Genomic DNA, 20,297 nt, shown 5'->3' with positions numbered 1-20,297 from the left:
TCAGATTGCTGCCTGCTGATGCGTGGAACACATCAGAGCTGCATCCAGACAGTGGCTGAGCCCTGCCGGTTCTGGGACACCATCTGTTATGAATACATTCTCCCCCTGCTGTTGTCCCATAATTTGTTGAATTGTTTTCATGACCATTAGAGATGGTCTCTAAACACAATCTCTGATCTAAACACCCCAAACTCTGAGTGTTCAAAATGTGGATCCTGATCCAAATTATTTGGCCTAGGCTCATTGCTAATGGCAATCAATTTTGCTTAGCCTACTCCTCAGGCAAATGTCTTATTGACTCAGCCGGGAATTTTGCTTAAATAAGATCTGCCCAGTATGTGTTTTACTGTAACATAAATTGATGCTTTCAATAAGCCCTATTTCTCCTTTTTTTTGTATTTATTTGTAGGCTGTAATTATTCATGTGTGTGTAAAATATATATTTCATAGGGAAAAAACTTTTGAAATGTTTTAGAGTTCAAACAACTGAGTTGGCACTATTATTCATATCCCTCTACCTATCTTTAGTATCATGAAAAAGAAGAGAAATTATAATATAATTTTGAAACTTCAGGTTTCATGATTTTAAGGCCTGATATCTCATAATTTACTGGAACTAGAAATGAGTGGTGTGTCCAGAAGGAAAGGGGAACTCCCCTGTCTCCCAGCATCTCTTTCTGTCACCAATAGTTGCTGCGGTTTTGACTCTTAAGTTCATCACGGCTCCATGACTGAATACTTCCTGTCCTGGAACCTCTGACCATTGCAGTTTTGGGGGTGAGGGGGATGAGTGGATTTCACATTTTGGGGAAAGAAATATTTTAGACTATGTTAGTGGCCATTTGACACTGCTCAGAGGTTTGGAATATAGGAGTTAGTCTCAGGGGAGATGAACTAGTGGGTGAAGTGCAGGTGTGATATTCAGTTTTTCACTTGTTCCAGAATTATCACATGGCTGTCACCACCACATCCGTGTGTGAGTTCTAAAATTTGGTTGGCATCACATAACTCCTCAGGGTAGGGAACATGTGTTCCTGCCTTTCATACACATGTGGCTCTATATAAATGATTACAATAACAATTTAAAACAGCTCAGGATCTCGTAAGCCAAAGGTCATAACCGCTAGTGAAGAAGCAGTTGTAGGAGATGAGTAATGAGGGGAAATGTAACTACATGTTCACAGTGAAAAAGCTCATAATGTTTGGGGATTTTTTGGGTGTAACCCCTTCACGTCCCATTTAACTTCTCTTGGTATTCATTTAGGACACCCACATTCAATAGAAACTGAGTTTTGCCTAAGTATATTTTAAAAGTTTGAAGTGGAGTGGGAGCCAAACTGGAAGATTTTGCTTTTGTTCTTTTTGAAGAATTGCTTTTTTGTATGTTTGGGGTTTTTTAGTTTTATTTTGTATTGCCTTTCCCTCTGCAGTCTGCCCTGCCCTCATGGACTCCAGCATCCTTCAAGCAAGCCATTTCCGAAGAAGGCCAAGAGAAGCCAGAATGCTTTGATATTTCTCCTCTCCTTGCCCAATCCATCCCAGCTGGCACAGGAGCCTGGACTGTGGAAAGCCTGCTGGCACCTGCTCAGAAGTTTTGGAATGCCCTAAGCTTGTGCAATACAAAGAAAACATTTTCTTTGTTAAACGTCTTGATTTCACTGTCCTTTATGCGTGTGTGTAAACCCAGGTCAAACTGGAATTGATCTACAATAGAAATGACTGAAAAACAAACCAACACACTGAAAAAAAGACAACTATTTTATTTATTTCAATATTTAAGAGAGAAAAGAAGTGCTCAAGTTGCACAGTATTTTTGTTTAAAATACAGGTTACTTCAAAATTTAAAAGCAATTTTGTGAAGACGTGAAAATTTAAAAAAGCACTTAATGTAAAATAAAGACTGAATATTTACTTTAAGGAAAACCTTTTTTTAAATTACGAAAATAAAGATCAACTCTGCTCTCTCTTACTTTAAAGAAGCCATTCATACATGTGCTGGGTATTTTTATTTTTTGCAAATTGGATGTGGTAAGTGAAGATTGTTCTGGTTTACTTCCTCCTAAATTCTTGGTACTGTTTCCCTGTTAGATATTTAAAGCTTATTTGCTTTACTGTGGCAGGCACAAATCTGAACAAATATACTGTTGAAAAAGCAAAGAACAGACCCAAAGGCTGAATTCTTGTTCTCGGTTTTTGTGTCCAGGCTGGAAGGAATATTGATGTATCTTTTCTATAGAGTGAAACAAGTTTTGGCTTTACCAGTTCTGGGAAATATTGCTGCTGAAAATAGAGGTAAAAAAAAGGAACAACTCAATTTACAGCAGTGCTACATTTCATTTTAGTAACTCAGCAGCTCATTCTGAGAGCTGCTTGCAATCTAATGGCCTGCGCGTGCAAACATTCTGGGTGTGGAATCTCCCACTGGAAGTCCCCTGCACTACAAGTGCCAGTGCCCTTGCATAATTGAGCCCTAATTTGGGAACTCCTGGACATCCAAAGGCATGCAGAACTTCTTTTAAGCACCTCAGAAATAAGCAGCTGGGGTGACTCAGGAGGAGGCAAGTGTGAGGTGCCATGCGTAGAACCCTAAATTTAGTTTTATGGAGTGTGTGTGGGAAGGAAGGAGTTCATACATTTATTTTAAACTGTTACTCATCTTCTCAGCCTGGTAAGAGGTATTGATTCATAGATGAATTGAAGGGCTTATTTGGTTACCCAGTCCATCTCCAGGGGCCAGTGCAAGATTGTTTCCTACAGTGCTTTGTGCAGTCTCGTTTTGAGTGTCTCAAAGATACAGGACAGCCTAGTCTCCTAAAGAAGGCCTTGGATTTGAACCTGAGGCCTAGTATACACTAGAAAAGGTTTCCCATTATAGCTGCTACTGGTGAAGCTGGTATCAGTTCCCCAAGCAAAATAAGCTATACTGGCAGAAACATCTTTATGCTCATATAACCGGGCTTTTGCCAGTATAGAAATGTTGCAAAACAATCACACTGACATTACTATGCCAGAAAACATTTATAGTGTAGAGCTGGCCTGAGATCCCTTGTCCCGCCTCATCCAGTGAGTCATCTCTGCTTAGTCACTAAATTATTTATTTATCAAAGGCATCTGGGGAGAACCTGTTCTTTTGCCATTGACAAGAAGGTGGTAGAATATGTGATGATAATGAAGGTCCTGACCCTTCATCTTGTTTCTTGCTCACCCAAGACTTCAGTTGACTTCACTGGGAATCTTGGGTATGTTAGGAATGCAGAATCTGGAGGAGTCCCTCCCATTCTTAACACCTAGGACCAAATCTGCAGGTGTAAGCAATGTAACATCACTGGTAGATCCCACTCCAGCTCCCACTGAATTCAATGGCAAAACTTATATTGCCATCAATGGGAGTAGGAGCAGACACTTTGCCAGTTTTTTTGAAATCTGCAGTTGTTAAACTGCCTTTAAAAATAATCAGGTTTTGTTCTTTTAAAATATAACAAGATGCACAACTGTAATGAAACTTCTCAAACTGTAGGGTCTGGATTTAATTTGTGTAATATTCTTGTTAAATAAAAGTCTCCTTCTGATGCCCCCATTGTATATTTCTCTGTAAATATTACTTTATCAACCAATTCCACAAGATCTTTTTAGTGCACACTATCATCTCTTTAAACCCCACTGTCAGATATACTTGCTGTACGTACCCTTTTTTAAGCTCTCCATTGTTTACAATATTTTCTTCAAGGCTTAAAATAAAACTTCCTTCTCTATTGATTTTGTTTTCCTTTTCCATTTGGTAAATGATGACTTTTGTCCTTGGGTTTTGTTTTGTATTTGCTAATGAAGCTTGAAATTAACACAGCTTTCTTGTTTTTCTCTGTTGGCTGGATTTTGGGAACAGTGTTTGCTACTTGCTTCTGTGGGGGCAGGCAAAGGAGAGACTAAAATATTGCTTTTGTGTAGGGCCCAAGTAAATAAGAATGATTGTTTTTTCCATCGTTTGGCAATAGCATTGGATCTTAAATGTGTATTTATTAATCCCCTTGAGATTAATACAACTCTGTTAAAGTAGGTCAAATGCAGAGTCTAAATTATTTGACACTGCCCCCGTTAGCATAGATTTTAACTGGTTACATCATTTTTTTTTAATTCAGAACCTATCCATCATATTTCTAATGTGCCATCGCTTCAGTATCTAGGTGCCAGTTTCAAGCTTTTGGTTAATTTTGTTGTTTCACAATGTAAAGATTAAACCTTTCCTTCCACACACACATTTTGGGGTGGGGTGATGGGGAAGGAACGAGAGAGATGACTGTTTTAGGTCTGCTGGGAGCAGTAGCCTTTTTAGGTAGGTTTTTCTTTGTTTCTTTTTCCTCTGGTAACTGTGCTGTCATTTATCTGAAACTCTGCTGGGTTTCCCTGTCCCCCATCACACGCGCAGCTACCAGAAGAGGTTACAGAAGGCATTTTCAGTGTTCATGTGTGCATGCAATAGTAGCAGTTCTTAAGTGGTCTTCTGATGTTTGGGAACAGAGTCCCTGGAGTAGTGAAACCAAAACTGGGCTGAATGACAAATAACAGATCGCAAAAAGAAGAAAATCCAATAATTCTCTATAGAATCTAATAGGGATGAATCCAGTAGGACTGTGTAGGAATTACGCTAAAACCCATAGAGAATGAGACTTTCTGGAATGTTTAAATCCTCCAATATAGTAGAGCTAATATCCCTGTAATAATATCCCAGTAATGGAAAGCTTACCATCCTCTGTTCATTTGTATAGCCTCTTTCACATGTGTAATTTTTATTTCAATCACTAGTTTGATTCCTGTCTCCATCGGGGGTGGAGAGGTCTTGAAAATGTTGGTGAAAAAAGTTTTGAAGGGAAAGATGCTTTTCAAGCCACCTTTTCTCTCCCCCAATCACTGTAGCTGCCAGGAGCCAGTTTGGCCCCTGACAAAATTTAGAGCCACCTAAAGGCTTTTGCAAGATAAACCATCTGTAATGGCTGTCAAGGTGCCATTGTGCTGTATTCTGGCCATGCCCCTCCCATTCTTGGCAAATCTCGTACATTGGGGCTAGGAGGGGGCTGAGAGAGATTGGCAGAGAATCTCTGGTGGAATCTCCCAGCTGGCCTACTAGGGTAGCTCTAAGGCTGCTTAGGGTCACTATAGCAAACTCTAGGATCTGACCCTTAGTACCTTTTAACCCCCCTCGCCCAGCAACTTCCAGTTGCCTCTCTCTGGGCTTCACTCTTGGAGGCACTACCCACCCTCCCCCTTTACCTGAGTGCAGACCCACAAAACTATTCTTCCAGAGGGATTTTAGACAGCGGATGCTCTTCTTCCCTGCCCCATATCTGGGCAGGGAGGAAGATTTGCCATAGCAAATCCCTGTTCCCCTTCCTAAATCCTTGATCATAGCAGTCTCTGCTCCTCCTCTCCTCAGCTGCAATGTGCCTGCGTCCTAGATCATTTCCAGCTCACTGATGTGCTGCTGAACAGAGCACGCAGCCAGCAGGAAGATCAGTAAGAGGGTGGACTACCGTACACAGCTGTTGATCCTTGACAAGGAGAGAGGAAAACTGCCGGGAAAAATCCTTCCCTTGTATCTCCCTAGACAATGGGTAGAAGCCCAGTGATTTTTTTCCATTTGCCCTCGCTTTTCTCTTAGACAGGGAACTTTAGCTAGAGGGCAGGCTTAGCGACTAACAAATCAAGGAGAGAACAGATGTTATTACAGGACTCCACTGCTCATATCACTGTACCTTTTCTGTTAAGTTAATACAGGCTATCTTTCCCTGCCCTGCTCCACCCCCATCATCTCTGCCATTGTGTCCAATAATTGTGGATAAGCAGATGAGTTAGATATTTTCGCTAAAATGATCAGAAATGAAAGCTGGCATTTAAATTGGCCTTCTTAGACTTTTATTAAGGCCCCATCCATTCCCACCACTATAGAGCTACTGTTTTCGCTTATGCTCAAATAAATTTGTTAGTCTCTAAGGTGCCACAAGTCCTCCTTGTCTTTTTGCAGATACAGACTAACACGGCTGCTACTCTGAAACCTGTTTTAGGCTGTTAGCTCTGCATAGAGCTCCCATCTAGAAGGCATTTTTAAACCCATACGGTCCAGAAACATAATTATACTTAGATGAAAGTTTTAATTCTACAGAAACAATGTAGGATTTAAGGGAGCTCAGGTTCCTTCCAAGCTCCTGAGCAGTGTTACTTCTGATTGCACCCTTGGGCACCCTGTCTAGAGTAGGAAAGTGTTAGATAAATACATCTCATTTTTCTACTCTAGAGACGTGCTCCTACTGGTGATAGTGGTGAAAAGAGGGGAGAAGGAAACATTTTCTTTTTCAGTTGCATCTAATCAGCCTCCCCATGTCCACCAGTCTTGTACTGCTCCCAATCAATGTGGCGATTTATCCCGAGGGCTGTATAGCTGAGGGCTGTGATGGCAAAGTCTATGAACTGTGTGAAAAAGTTGTGGGTTGGTTTGGCCTAAATTAATGTTTTACTAGTTTACAATTTCTGGTTTATTCCCACTGCTTCTCCGTACCTGCAAGAAGTCTTTTTCTGGTTAATATTTTCTTCCTAAAACTGTGAGTCCCAATTATAATCAGAACCATCAAACCAATGGTGTATGAGGGAGCATGTCCCCTACTCCCTCAAACAAAACCTTTAATATTCTTTTGAAGTGACCTAACCTCTCATTCCCCTTTTTGATGCTCCCTGACCAGAAGCCCGAGTCACCAAAACTTCCCTACTCACTAAAGCGTCCCTATTCAGGAAAGCACTGAATTAACTTCAGTGGAGCAGCAGCACCGTTTTCCTGAATTGGGGCTTGTATTTGTTTAAGCTCTCTATTGTTCCCTGGCAAACACTGTAAAATGGGATTTCCTTTGCTCCACCAAATCTGGACATTTAAAACAATTTAATCCTAGTTCTGATGAGGCCATCATATGATAAGACACAAGGGACTTACCCTTTATTGCATTGCTTTACTTCATCATTGTTTGACCCCAATGCATTTGTACTCCCATGATATGCACTGGTTGTGTCTAGAAAAGTACTTACCATGACGATGATTTGGATGATTGTTCATCCATCTGGCATCTAATTCTTCCATGATAAGGAAGTGTGCCGCCTTCTTTTTTTTTAAAAAAACTAGATTTCTGGAGCACAGTTTTGTCTTTGTCAGTATCATCATCCACACTGCTGACTGGGTTTCAGTTTAAAGTTATCTAAAATATATGGAGTGGTATTGGGTGACCTACAGACAGGGGCCAGTTATAAAGCTGCACGGAAAAGATGACATATTTTGAACAATGGAAGTTGAATGATGGATTGAAGTTCTCTGAACTGTTGCTGCCTGCATGAAAGCAACAGAAGTTTTGGCAAATTCCGAAAGGGGACAGTCCTCCTTTGAACTCCTGGCTGATGGACAGCTCCACCTGGCAAGAGAAGGACATATTCCCATTGGTTTTGCCAGAGAGATAATTTGCCTCTTGATGCTATTCTTAACCATCTCTGATGGCAAATTCCCTAAGAGACCTTCCAGTTCATATCTGTGTTCTCCTAAATGTTTGTGATTCTTTGAGACATTTTTGCTTGAACTGAACCCTTGAACTGAACCACTCTGCCTCATCAGCCTCTGGGTCTCTGTCATAGTATCAGCAGCAATGTGACTTCACCATGCAGTGCTTTGGGAGGAGGAGGAGCATGTTCTTCACATATAACCAGCTTCCCTGAAACAGATTAGAGGCTTTAAAAAGAGCACTCCCAGAATTATGTCAATATTACTGGAGACTTAATTTAAGATGTTAAACATTTCTGTCACCAGGTAACAGGCATTAGTTACTTTTGTGCTAATCTCGGTAACAAGTACTGTGACTGAAGCCAACTCGCTTAAGTGAGAAGAACCCATATGATGTGAGGCAGTCAAGAGCTGATCAGTAACGAAGGTGGATGTTTTTATTTTTGTAAGTGTCAGATACCCAGTAAAACCACTATATGCCAGACATAAAACTTCATACAACACCCTCTGCAGCAGGATCTCATTTTCTCCTTCCATCACAAATCCTGGGGTTTCCACAATACTGCTCTGCTTCTGGATGTAGCTTATTACTATAACATAACACTCAAAACCTTTCAGCCATCTTCCCTAGCTCAATAAGTCATTTCAGTTTATAGTGGGCTTCAGCAGCCATATACACCTCCTCTTTAGTTAAACCCCTTTCCAGTCCTTTATCAGGGTTTCTCCTTCCTTATAGCCTTCCCTCCAAACTCAGGCTTTTGCAGCCCTTCTAGCTGGGGCTTTGTGCCCAGCAGGCTTCTGCTCCTTGTAGGTCCCTCAGCTGCTTCTTGCAGATTGCTCTCCCAGGCCTGGTCTGGGAGCTCTGGAGAGGTGTCACCTGCCCTCTTCCCAGCTGGCTCCCTGTTGATTTCAATGGGTGTTAGGCAACTAAGCACATTTGAAATTCCCACTAGGCACCTAAATACCTTTACAAATCTGACCCCGAAGCCCCTTTTACACTGTTCTAGGAATATTGCCATTCTGTTCTGGCAGTGTAAAGGAGCCGTATGTAAATAAGAATTAGGCCCTCTTGTATTTAAGGGGCCCAGCACTAGTTCTCTTACAAAGGCTTCTTTGGTACCTGGATGCAGCTCCCTAGAAACCTGATCAGAGAGATGCTGAGCACCCCCAACTCCCATTAAAGTTAATTGGAGTCAAAGACATTCAGAAACTTGCAAGCCTGGAGGCTCTATGAGAAAATCCCTCAGGCCCTTTGTCATGACTAGAACTGCCCATTACCAAGCCTGCTAGCAGCTAAAAAATAAAACTGCATCAGGGGCCTAAGAGCTACAATGAATTCCAACAGGGCAAGGAAATAAATAAATAAAATAGTGTTTCATTTTAATTTGCATGATAGCCTCTTCTCAGTAATTCCTTTTGGTGCTGAATGGACTGTAAGCATTTATGTCCACTGCTGTGGCACTTGCTAATTGCTTGTTTAATCAAATGTGATATTTAGGTGATATGAAATATCATTTAAATACATTAAAGGAATGCTATTAGCTTGTTAAAGCCTAAGATATGACTGACCTTTTGACTTGTTGTTCTGGTGAGGAAGGTCATCTGGGATCTAACAAATGAATGTATGTTAGTCTGCCATTTTTCCACCAAAAAACAGAAACCACCACCACCTTGGCATAACTTATTGAAATCACTGTGTGAGCGCCCCCTGCTGGTTGCAGCATGTCATTAACTAACTAAGCACTTCCCACTAAATGATGATATTTTGATGGAGAAGTAAATGAAAGGCAGCCATGTTGACCAATGCTCCATTGGCAAGAGAGGAAAACCAAAGTGTTTAAAAAATGGAGAATGGAAAAATGACCATGCAATTTTATTTTCCAGCTTCTAAGATTGTATTACAATCAATGACAAGTATGTTTATATGTAATATATTTTCTCTCTCACTCACTCACACACACTAGGTAAAGGAGTCCATTTAAATGAATGAATGAGGTAACTTACTCAGAATTACTCAGTGGGGTGGGAGGAGGTATTGTTTCATATTCTCTGTGTATATATAAAGCCTGCTGCAGTTTCCACGATATGCATCTGAGGAAGTGAGCTGTAGCTCACGAAAGCTTATGCTCTAATAAATTGGTTAGTCTCTAAGGTGCCACAAGTACTCCTTTTCTTTTTGCGAATACAGACTAACACGGCTGTTACTCTGAAACCAATTACTCAGAATTGTTTTTCTTTCTGTTTAGCTGAGTGATGTGGCACTAGTTATGTTGGAGTATACAATTACACGACTATATTAGCAATAGTATAAATTATAGGCGGTTCAACAGACTTGCATGGGAAAGCCAGAGCTGTTACGTTTACAGTATATGTTTATGTAGATTGTGAGCCATTTACTCATTATGCTGAATTTATCTACCTGTATGATACATAGTTACCTCATGTAACAGCAATGAGGTTACTGTGTATGCAATGGCATAATGTCTTATGCATAGTTATTTCTGCAGTTTATTGAATATTAAATAGTGAAATTTAAATAATTTCTGTGGAGTTTGCCATTTGATTTGAATTTTTGGGACCCATTCTGGCTAGTAACTTAATTCTGAGCTGTTCTTAACGCATTCTAGGAATTGAATTAGTTGGTTGAGAAGACTGATAAGATACTTCCCCCCTCAAATTCAGAAGTTAAAAACCAATCCACTCAATTGTGTCTGAGTCATTCTTATCTGATGGCTGTTTCGTGGCACATGGGTGAAATCACCCCGTTCAGAGAGACTAGGTCTTTGTACCGCTGAAGCCCCTATGGACTTAAGTGGAATTTCAGTGGTGCATCACTACTAGTGCCCCCCTTGTTGGAAGTCTAAAGAGAAGCCAAGGACTGAAAGGCCCTTGAAACCAGCTGGTGCTCTCACCACTACCGATGGTCCCTCTAGCTCAGGTCTGAGACAGGTCAGTGTAGCAAAGCCTGTTTTGTGGATAAATAGGAGGCTTCAGGGTTGTCATCCTGCACCTTTTACGAATACTAAGGTCATGCAAAAATTGTGTTCTGGGGCAATGCTCTACTTGCAACACTGCAAGTCTTCCTTACAAAACAGTGTAGGGTAGAGTATTTTTTTAAAGAGCCAAACAACCTCATAAGGGGTGGGAGAGAGGGGGAAGTCCTGTGAAGAAATGAATTTTAAAAACAGAATTTTATAGCAACAACAAAATGGTTATAAAAGTCTATCCAAAAATCATCCCTGGAATGTAAAATACCAACTTAGAAAAGAGGTGTTTTCAGTGCTTGAAATGTGGGTGACACTTTTGGTCCCATCAGCTTGTCAGGCTAGTTCTAAATTGCAGTGCAATGTTGGTTGGGACCCCTTCTTCCATCTTTCAGGAACAGATGGCATTACCAGGGTCCAGTGCATGCCTAGAAAACTGTTACATTGAAAGTAACCCTTGAAAATATCAGTATGCTGGACAGCACTAGGATCCCCTGCAGACATACTGCTGTCTGTTTGTATTAACACAGTAGTTTAACACCAGTGATGTTGAAGAAGGAGCGGGTAATAGGGCGGCAGCAGTCAGTACTGTTGGTTCTAACAGATGGCAGGCTTATTGCTTGTATAGAAAGGGTGGAGATCATATTTATTTTAAAAATAAGGTTCTTTTTCACACACTGACAAATGGATACCCAGTCCATGGCTTCCCAAACACCTTAGACACTACAGCATTCCTTCCATTATAACCATACCGCTGGAAATCTCTGGCTCCCCTGGGATAGTAATGTCGTAAATAGGCTACAGGGCAGATGTGTTTAATCTGCTGGGAAGAGCTGATTTAACTAACTAACAAACAAAAACCCAACGAAACACCACCTTAACCCTCCATCCTTTATTTTAGTGTTTATGACCAAGTGTTTTTGCTTCACTGCTCATTTTGAAAGGGTTAGTGAGCCTGCCAGTTGACTGAAAGCTCTCTGGTGTGTGAGCTGGCCTGGCTGGGGAGCCTGCAGCGCATAGTGACAAGGTCTGAGCTGTGCAGGAGTGTTTTCCACTGCAGTTTGTTGAGGGATAATAACAAGGTCCCCCAGACAAGTGATGCGTTGGCTTTTCAGGTTGTGGAGATTCACCCTGTCTGGACAGGCAGCCTACCTCCTTCGTCCACTCTTTCATCTTACTACTTCCTCACTTTGCTAGATAATTAAATACAGAAAACATCTTGTATTGAAAGCAATACAGTGCTAGGAATGCTTTACACAGCATATCCACCAATACATACATTTGCTGGGTGTAGGAACTCAGCACAGTAGCAATAGCATTCTCTGCCATACTTTATAAGTTGTATCATTTTAGTTATTGGGATCTGTGTTCCTGCTACTGAAAGCCCTGGTGTACAGAATCTGTGCAGTGCCTGAAGGCGGTTTCTTTCCTGTTGGCATTGGTAAGCAGCCTAACCGCCTTTTGGCAATTAGCAGATCATTACCCATAATGCTATGCGCACTGTGATGCGGGCTGCTGGGTTTTTTGGAGGTCGCGCTGACCTAAATCACCCCCAGGAATTGTACAGTGTTGGACGGTTTATGCAGTACAGTAACAAGCTGAGACTTCAATACAAGGTCATTTGAGTGCTCCCACATTATTTTTCTTAGGCAAGAAATAGCCATTTTGCTTAGCAGCCAGCAGTCTCTAAAAGGGGTCAGTTTGGGAAAGAGGGAAGCAGAACATTGTTTGATTCAGGATGGGAAATTCTGAGAGGACAATGGTTTCAATGGATCTAAGGTCAGGTTCCACTCTAACACCTCTCAGTTAGGGCCTGTTTCACCACTCCATTACCCCAGCTTCAGAACAGTGTAACTCCAGGAATGAATCAGGCCTTCTGTTGTCAGAAAGCTGGACATGCTAATCAGTGAGCAGAACATATTCTTATTGCTCCATGAGAAACTGTGGCAAGTATGACTTGGGCTTGATTCTCCACTGCCTTGCACCTTGTGTACTGTGTGCAAACAGGAATGGTAGCTTTTTTGCGTCTACCCAAGGTGCAAAGCAGTGGAGAATCAGGCCCACTTTTCTATACACAGTCTGATTTTGATCAGAGTTATGCTGGTACAAATCTGAAGTCAATAGAGTTGCACTGATGTAAAACTGGTGTACACCAGAGGAGACTCAGGTGCAACATATATATATCTCTATCTCTCTATAACTTTACATAAGTGCTGAAGATATTCTTGTGAATTGCAGAGCCAGGTGATAAGCCTTTGTCGTGCACCTTGCCCTTCACTTGCATTTTGCCCAGTACACCATCTCCTCTTGACTGCTTGTAATATTCCAAACCTCTGAGCAACTCAAAACAAAGGGCCAGATCCTCAGCTATGGTAGGGCTGCTTTGCACAAAGCATTCTAAAGGATGGCCTAAGCAGCTGAAACACCATCCAACCTCTCAGTCCCCAGTACAATAGTAAGTCAAGGGATGGGACTTAGCCAGAATGCACTGTACTCTGGAGATCCCTGACTGCCACAACAGCCTTTTGGATGACTGCTGCAGGCAACTGTAAGTTAGAGCAGCCTCGCAGTTGCTCTAATTTACACCAGTCACTGAACTGTCCCCTAGGATTTTAAAGTTTGACACCCTAAGCAACCCAATCAAGAAGGCAGTGGGTGGAGCACTCACCACCAGTGAGTGCTCCAGAAGGGTTTTTTCCTTTCCCCATCAAATGTGGAATCCGTCCTCCATATTACTGTGGCCCTAGATCCAGGGCAGCAGAATGTGCAATAGTAAGTTCTGCACCAGTGACAGGTATAACTTCTGATGCTGTTTGTTACAACTGCAGGATTTACATGGCAGCTTGATACCAGTGGAAAGGGAAAATTCTTCTTCGAGTGATGGTCCCTATATGTATTCCAAACTCAGGTGCACATGCACTCCATGTGACGGAGCTGGAAGTTTTCCATAGCAGTGTCCGTTGGCCCACATGTACGTCGTATGTTGCCCCATGCTCGAGGTTATAAGAGGCCGCGTGGGCCACACTCCTTCAGTTCCCTCTTAGCGCTGCATGGTCGGAGTCGGAATCCTCTTTCCTCCATGCTTGTAGTCTATGTATGCAGCTAGTTTAGTTTTTCTTAATAGTGTAGACAGTTCATAATTAGTTGGTATGATTGGTCTTGCCCTGCTCAGGGCCTGTCTCGACTTCGCTGGGGGACTATGCCCCACATTATGGGGTTCAAAAACTGTGCGTCGTGCCCTTGCTCATTCTCAGTGAGTGACGAGCAACACTGTTGCTCGTACTGCTTGGGGGAGGTGCATCTTGCTGCATGCTGTGAGATCTGCAAGTCCTTTCCCCCTCAGACCTGCGAGGCTTGTCTTTTGCGACTCCGGAAGTTCCTCATGGAGAATGGTCTCTAGCTGTGTGGGGAGTCTAATCCAGGACCGATGGAACTGACAGTGCACCTCCCTTCACCAGTGGCGAGTGCTCCACCCACTGCCTCCTGCCCAGATCCATCAGTACCACTGGTGCAGGGCAAGTCCAAGTGAGAGGGTTGTAAGTGTTCTCATGGGCACTGTAGCAAGTCCCTGTTGCAGACTGCCCCAAAGCACAGTGTTTCCTCCCCGAGCCGTGCCAGGTTGGGTGAGACATCGCACATGAACCCCACCGTGCCACCTCCTAAGCTTCCCCATGCAGTGGGTAAAGCTAAAAGGAAGGAGGAGGCACTGGTACTGCGACTGCCGTCCCAGCTGTGCAAAGAGACTGCCCTCCATGGCATGCACCCCCATTGTGACTGGAGTCTCCACATTCCGCACTGCACATGCCTCCATGCTCCAGTGGTCCAAGAGATATCCCTTGGATGCCTGGGTGCATCAAATCTCTGCTCCCAACAGCGCACCTAGACCTGCCATATCCACCCCTCCACTGCTCTCAGTACTGCAGCCCACTACTCTGGGGGACGTACCGCTCCTCTTTTGACAGAGACCACACCTGGCAGTTAAGCACAGATGGCCCACATTGACGGCTCTACTGCTACTCGAGGTCTCTTTGGACTCAGACAGCTATTCATCAGGGGAACCATCATTCTCACCTGTGTCATGGCACAGCTCCGGCTCTGTACACTCCCGCACCGCTGCCTTGCCATGGATATCCTTGGGGCCTGCTGTATCCCCAGGACCCAACCCCATGGGTACACTGGCTGCCCTGGGACCCATACCACCACCCATCTCTGCCTTCCCAGGTCTTACACCCTTCCGTCCAGGCTCATGTGCCAGCACAGGGCACGATCAAATGGTGCTCAATCCTTTAATCAGCAAGGGCTTCTATTTCCTGTACTTTCTCAACCCTAAAAAGGGAGGAGGAGTCTGCCCCATCCTCAATCTCCTACTACTCAATACTTTCATTAGGAAAATCAATTTCCGTGTGGTGACACTCGCTTTCATCATGCTATCCCTCCTACAGGAGGCATCGTTTGCAGCTCTCCACATGAAGAATGTTTATTTTCACATTGATGTCTATCCGGCTCACTACAAGTTTCTTCGCTTCCGTGTGGGTGACAACCACTGCCATTTCAGAGTTCTCCCCTTTGGCATTGTGACAGCTCTAAGGGTCTTCACCAAAGTCTTTGTGGTTTTGGCAGCCCAACTAAGACAACTGGGGTACTCTGTGTTTCCTTACTTAGATGACTGGCTTCTGGTGACACCATCCCTCTCAGAGATGACATTGGCCATCTGCATTCTTGACATCTGTATAAACGAGGAGCAATCTGTGCTTGTCCCGAGGTGGACAATCCAATTCACCAGGGCATGCCTAGATTCTGGGACAGCTTGGGCCTTTTCCTACCCTGACATCCCTAGTGGCAGCCCTATGCTGCAACCCACGTGCCATGGTGCGCAGCAGTCTCTGCCTCAGCCACATGGCGGCCTGCCCCCACATGACTCCACAGACCTGCCTGCACATGCGCTGTCTACAGCTGTGGCTCCTATCAGTCTGCAGACACCACATCGACTACCTGGATGCTACACTGTCCCATGTCTGGTCCGGGCCTCCCTCGCCTAATGGACCGACCCTTCCAAGGTGCACCGCCTTCACCATTCCTGTCCCAACTGCCACTCTCACCATGGACGACTCCTTAGCCAGTTGGGGTGCCCACCTGAATGGACACATGCCCCTACACATGTCCACCCCCCATCCACCTCCCTGTGCTGCTGGACCTCCTCATGCAGGACCAGGATGGAGTCCAACATCCCAGCCCAGGCCTGCCTTGCCTCATGGCCTGGCTTTTGGATGGGGCTTGCAAGACAATGCTTGTTCGACACTGGTGCAGCACATACTTACACTCAGCAGACAAGCTTCCACACGTGCGTGCTATGCAGCGAAATGGAAGTGTTTCATTTCCTGGACGCAATGACGCCATCTCCCGCTCAGTGATATCTCTGTCTCCACCACCCTGGACTACCTTCTGGACTTCAAGATCTCAAGCCTTGCCCCCAGCTCAGTCCAAGTCCACTTGGCAGCGCTGAGTGCCTTCCTCCCACTCGATGTTTATCTACCACCACCTGCTTTCTGAAAGGGCTGATGAACAGCTTCCCATTGCTCCTTAAACCTACACCCCCCCAGGGACCTCAATCTTGTACTCTCTGCCCTCACCAGACCTCCCTTTGAGCCCCTGGCTGTGTGCTCCCTCTCACAGTTATCCATGAAGGTCATCTTTCTCGTAGCCATCACTTCAGCAAATTGCCGTCCACGGTGGCAGAGTTCCAGGATACCTTCACCCTAAGTTTCTCCCGAAAGTAGTTTTGGAATTTCACCTCAATCAGTCCAGCCACTCCCAGTCGTCCATCCTAAGCCACACACCACTCTGGTGGACAGGACCCCGCACTCATCAGATGTCCGCCATGCACTTGCATTCTACCTTGACAGAACCTGTGCCTTTTGCACCCCTCTATGCCTTTTCGTAGCCATTGCAGAGAGGTTGCAGGGCCAAGCCCTCTCTTCACAAAGCATATCAAAATGGGCCTCTATATGCATAACAGAGTGCTATGGGCAGTCTAACACCCTGCTGCCTGACGGGATTAAGGCCCACTCCATGTGGGCACATGCAGCCACCTCCACCTCCCTGGTTGACATCCCCTGGCATGGCATATGCTGGGCGGTGACTTGGCACTCCGTGCATACCTTCACCATCCACTACGCCATCACCCAGGAAGTGGCAGAAGACACAGCTGTGGGACAGGCCGTCCTGCAGATGGCGATACCTCTTGCTTCCTCGCATCCGCCTCCAAGCTGATCACTGCTTGATACTCATCCACGTTTGGAATACATATAGGGACCAGCACTCTAAGAAGAAGAGGAGGTTACTTACCTGTAACTGGAGGCTCTTTGAGATGTGTGGTCCCTATTTGTATTCCAATACCTGCCCACTGTCCCTGCTGCTGCGGAGTGTGCTACTCAGCTGTAAGAGGATGACTAAGGGTGCATCACCGCGCATGGCCCTTTATAACCTTGCCTGGAGCATGAGGCAATGTATGACACATGTGTGGGTCAATGGATACTGCTACTGAAAACTTCTGGCTCTGGTGCACGGCACGCATGTGCACCTGCATTTGCAATACAGATAGGGACCACACATCTCAAAGAACTTCCAGTTACAGGTAAGTTACTTCCTCTTCCCAATTGTCCAGTGAGACATAGAGAACTTGTACCCTGAGTTCTAGCCCAAAATATAGAACTCTCACATTATGACATTTTATTTATATTAAAGTGATTTTAGGTAATTTTAGAGGCTTTTAAAATCTATTAGGTATATTAAGACCTGTACAGCTGGAGTATGTGTACTAAGGAAGTCTGGATTTACAGGGGAAAAGATTTTTAGAAGTACCAATAAAACCATTTAAAAACACTCTAAAGCATTTTAAAGGTATTTGTGTGTAAAATAGCAGCATATTCAGAAGACATGATGGTTTGAGGTGGGATAAACGTTTTACTGGCACTCTTTTGATATCGCCTGAATAATTCACTTATTGCTTTGCCACTTGTGTGTTATGCAGGTCATCCCAAACTGTTACAAATAAATCTTCCAGAGCACACCCTTCTAGAATGAATTGTTTTCTCTCTCTCTCGGGTAGGGTGTGGGTGTGTGTGTGTGTGCACAACACGCTCCCCCCCCCGCAGATATGTACATAATGTTATAATACATGCATCCTTTGAGCCAAATTTTGCTCTCAGTTAATTCTACAGTCAAGGTGCTTGCCTGTAATAGCAGAATTTACCCCAGTTGATGAATTCCTCATTTTCTCTCTAAATATCTTCCATGCTTAAACACATTGTCCTTACATCTCTGGTCCTTTACCATTGGCAAACATCGATTGTTTTCCCCAACACCTGTATTTATAATGGAGCTGAAATTAACATATCTATTTTTGACTTCATTATTTATGCAACATTGATGAATAATGATAATAATTAGCACTGGTAATTTCGTCAGCTCTATTAATAAAGACCTTGCACCTATAACACCTTGTCTTCACAGATCTCAAAGTGCCTTACGAACATTAACAAATTATGCCTCACCAAACTCCTGTCACAATAATTAATGCCATTTGACAGATGGAGAAACTGAGTCAAAGAGGTTAAATGGCTTGCCCAAGCTCTCATTGGAAGTCTGTGGCAAGGCTGGGCACAGAACCTAGAACTCCCAACTCTTTGCTCTTTGCTTTAGGTACTAGCTCATGATTTATTTTGATCAGAGATTTCCTGGGTGTTAGCTAATGTGGTGAGCTCACAACTTTGTGGGTTTTTTGTTTGTTTGCTGGTCGGTCTTGTACAAATAGTGGCAGGTATTTTTGTTTTACACTTTTTAATGCCCAGCAAGTGCTGGGGTTTTTCCCTTTAAAAATATGAATAATTGATAGCAGATTGGTTCAATTAGTATAAACACAGAATTGTTAAAAATATGGCCAGTCATGTCAGAGCTTTTGCCTTATGAGAAAAGGGCTGTGTCTACCCTACACATTTTTACCTAAGCTTTACCTAAAATTGCGAGCATTTCATGTATGCTAGCACTCTCAGGGTACATATGGGGTTGGTAGCCATGGTGGGAAATTTTAAGGGAAAATGTGTCGTATAATCAAGGCTAGAGAGAGAGATTTGGCTGGTTAGCTTCCTAGGCTAGAGGATTTTCAAAGAATTGCTTCAGGTTGGGAGGTATTTAGCTAGGAGACTCACTCCCATAATGATCATTGAGATTTGCATGACTACAGTCCTGCACAACACTTGGAAAGCATGTGAATGAATACAGTGAAGCCAGCTCTATGGACTAAACAACCACTATAAAACATCCTTAGCGTTTCCAGAACTTCATATATAGACCACACGCCAATTCTCCTTTCAGTTGCACATATGCAATTCCCATTGACTCCAGCTGGAGTCATACCTGCATAACTCAGAGCAGAATTTGGCCCAGTGTCTATTATGCAAGAGTTTTTTTGGCGCCGTGGGTGACCACTTAAAACAGGGTTCATTCTATTTGATATTCTTTTTAATTCAAATGCATTACTTCACTGGAACTGGCAGTACCTGGGAGCTAACTATCATCTCTTGAATGCAGTTGTCTGCACCTCCCAAGTGCTAGGGCATCAGAGTATCTTTTTTTTTTTCTTTCTTCCCCTTTGTCCGCACTGGTCAAGGAGAAACTTTGGGGTGAAGATTGCTGTGCTCTGCTACAGCTGAATGGCCTCAGATCCCCATCAATTATTGATGGAGTTAATTCTTCCACAATTACTGGCATATTGGAGCTAGCTGACTGAATCAAGCTAATTAGTCTATTAACGAAGGCCACCAGAACCCTTTAAGGCATTTGGTCAGCAGCATCTGCAGCACTGGTGTTGCTCGCCCACAGAATGCCAACTATCTCTCGCTGGGGTGCAGCAATGTGCGTATTCATATAGTGACTCTATTAAAAGAAAAGGGCAGATTTTCTCACTCTTATGTCACCAAGAGGCAGAAATAAGCTTTTTAGTGCCTCCTTTTCTCCTCTCTTTCTTTAATAATAGAATACTGGCTGGGTGTAACAATATCCGGCACTGATGCTTTTAACAGTTTCAGTGATTTCAAGAGCTGAATTCAATTGTGGTCTGTTCTGAGGACTTGGAGCCAGAAATTCCTGAGTGCTAATCCCTACTCTGACACTGATTTTTTCTGTAGGCTTGGGCAAATCACTTAATCTCGTGGTGCCCCAGCTTCCCCATCTGTAAAATGGGAATAACAGTATTTCCCCAATACACAGGGCTATTGTAATGATCAGTGAATTAGGGCTTCATCCTGCAAACACTTAGGTGCATGAATAGTCCCCTTTAAGTCACTAGGACTATTCACATGCGTAAATATTGGCACAATTAGAGGTTTAGTATTTTGAGAAAGAGCTCTGATGATAGAAAGGGCTATGGAAACTCCAAGAATAAATACCCAGTTTTTCCAATTCTTGTAATTTGATCATGAGTCTTGTGACACATGGTGCTTTTTCTTAAAGTTCCAGCTCCTGGAATCCTGTGATTATAGAGAATTTCAGCTTTCTCATATTTACATGTTTCTAGCCTTATGGTTACTGAGGAAAGCTTCAGAATGGGACCCTGAGAGGCAAATACCAGAATGCAAATGAAAAGAACCCAAAATTTATTATTATTTTTTAGAAATCTTATGCATTTTAAGACAATCTCATAATTTTGCAGGGGCCTGACTCATGATTTTTGAAAGCCTGGTGTTGGCAATACTGCACATGTGTAAGCATTATAAACTATATCTTTAGGC

The 20,297-nt window shown here is 43.4% G+C and overlaps 1 protein-coding gene across 6 annotated transcripts in view; it reads left to right on the top strand.

Annotated features, from left to right (window-relative positions):
* The window catches only part of DPF3 (double PHD fingers 3), a 221,714-nt gene that overhangs the window by 172,354 nt on the left and 29,063 nt on the right, over window positions 1–20,297 (top strand). The window contains exon 10 of one of the 6 annotated variants that reach the window (XR_012159439.1): window positions 1,431–2,028. The exons of 4 other annotated variants lie outside the window; for them this stretch is intronic. The gene's annotated coding sequence lies outside the window, so the exon portion shown is untranslated. Of the gene's footprint in view, window positions 1–1,430; window positions 11,051–20,297 lie in introns of those variants that run through there. One more of the 6 variants, XR_012159437.2, reaches the window with a different exon arrangement.

The sequence above is a fragment of the Lepidochelys kempii genome, chromosome 6 (genome assembly GCF_965140285.1).
Source record: "Lepidochelys kempii isolate rLepKem1 chromosome 6, rLepKem1.hap1, whole genome shotgun sequence".
NCBI lineage: Eukaryota > Metazoa > Chordata > Testudines > Cheloniidae > Lepidochelys > Lepidochelys kempii.
The sequence above is the reverse complement of the archived record's forward strand: the minus strand, read 5'-3'. Positions and strand labels throughout refer to the sequence as shown.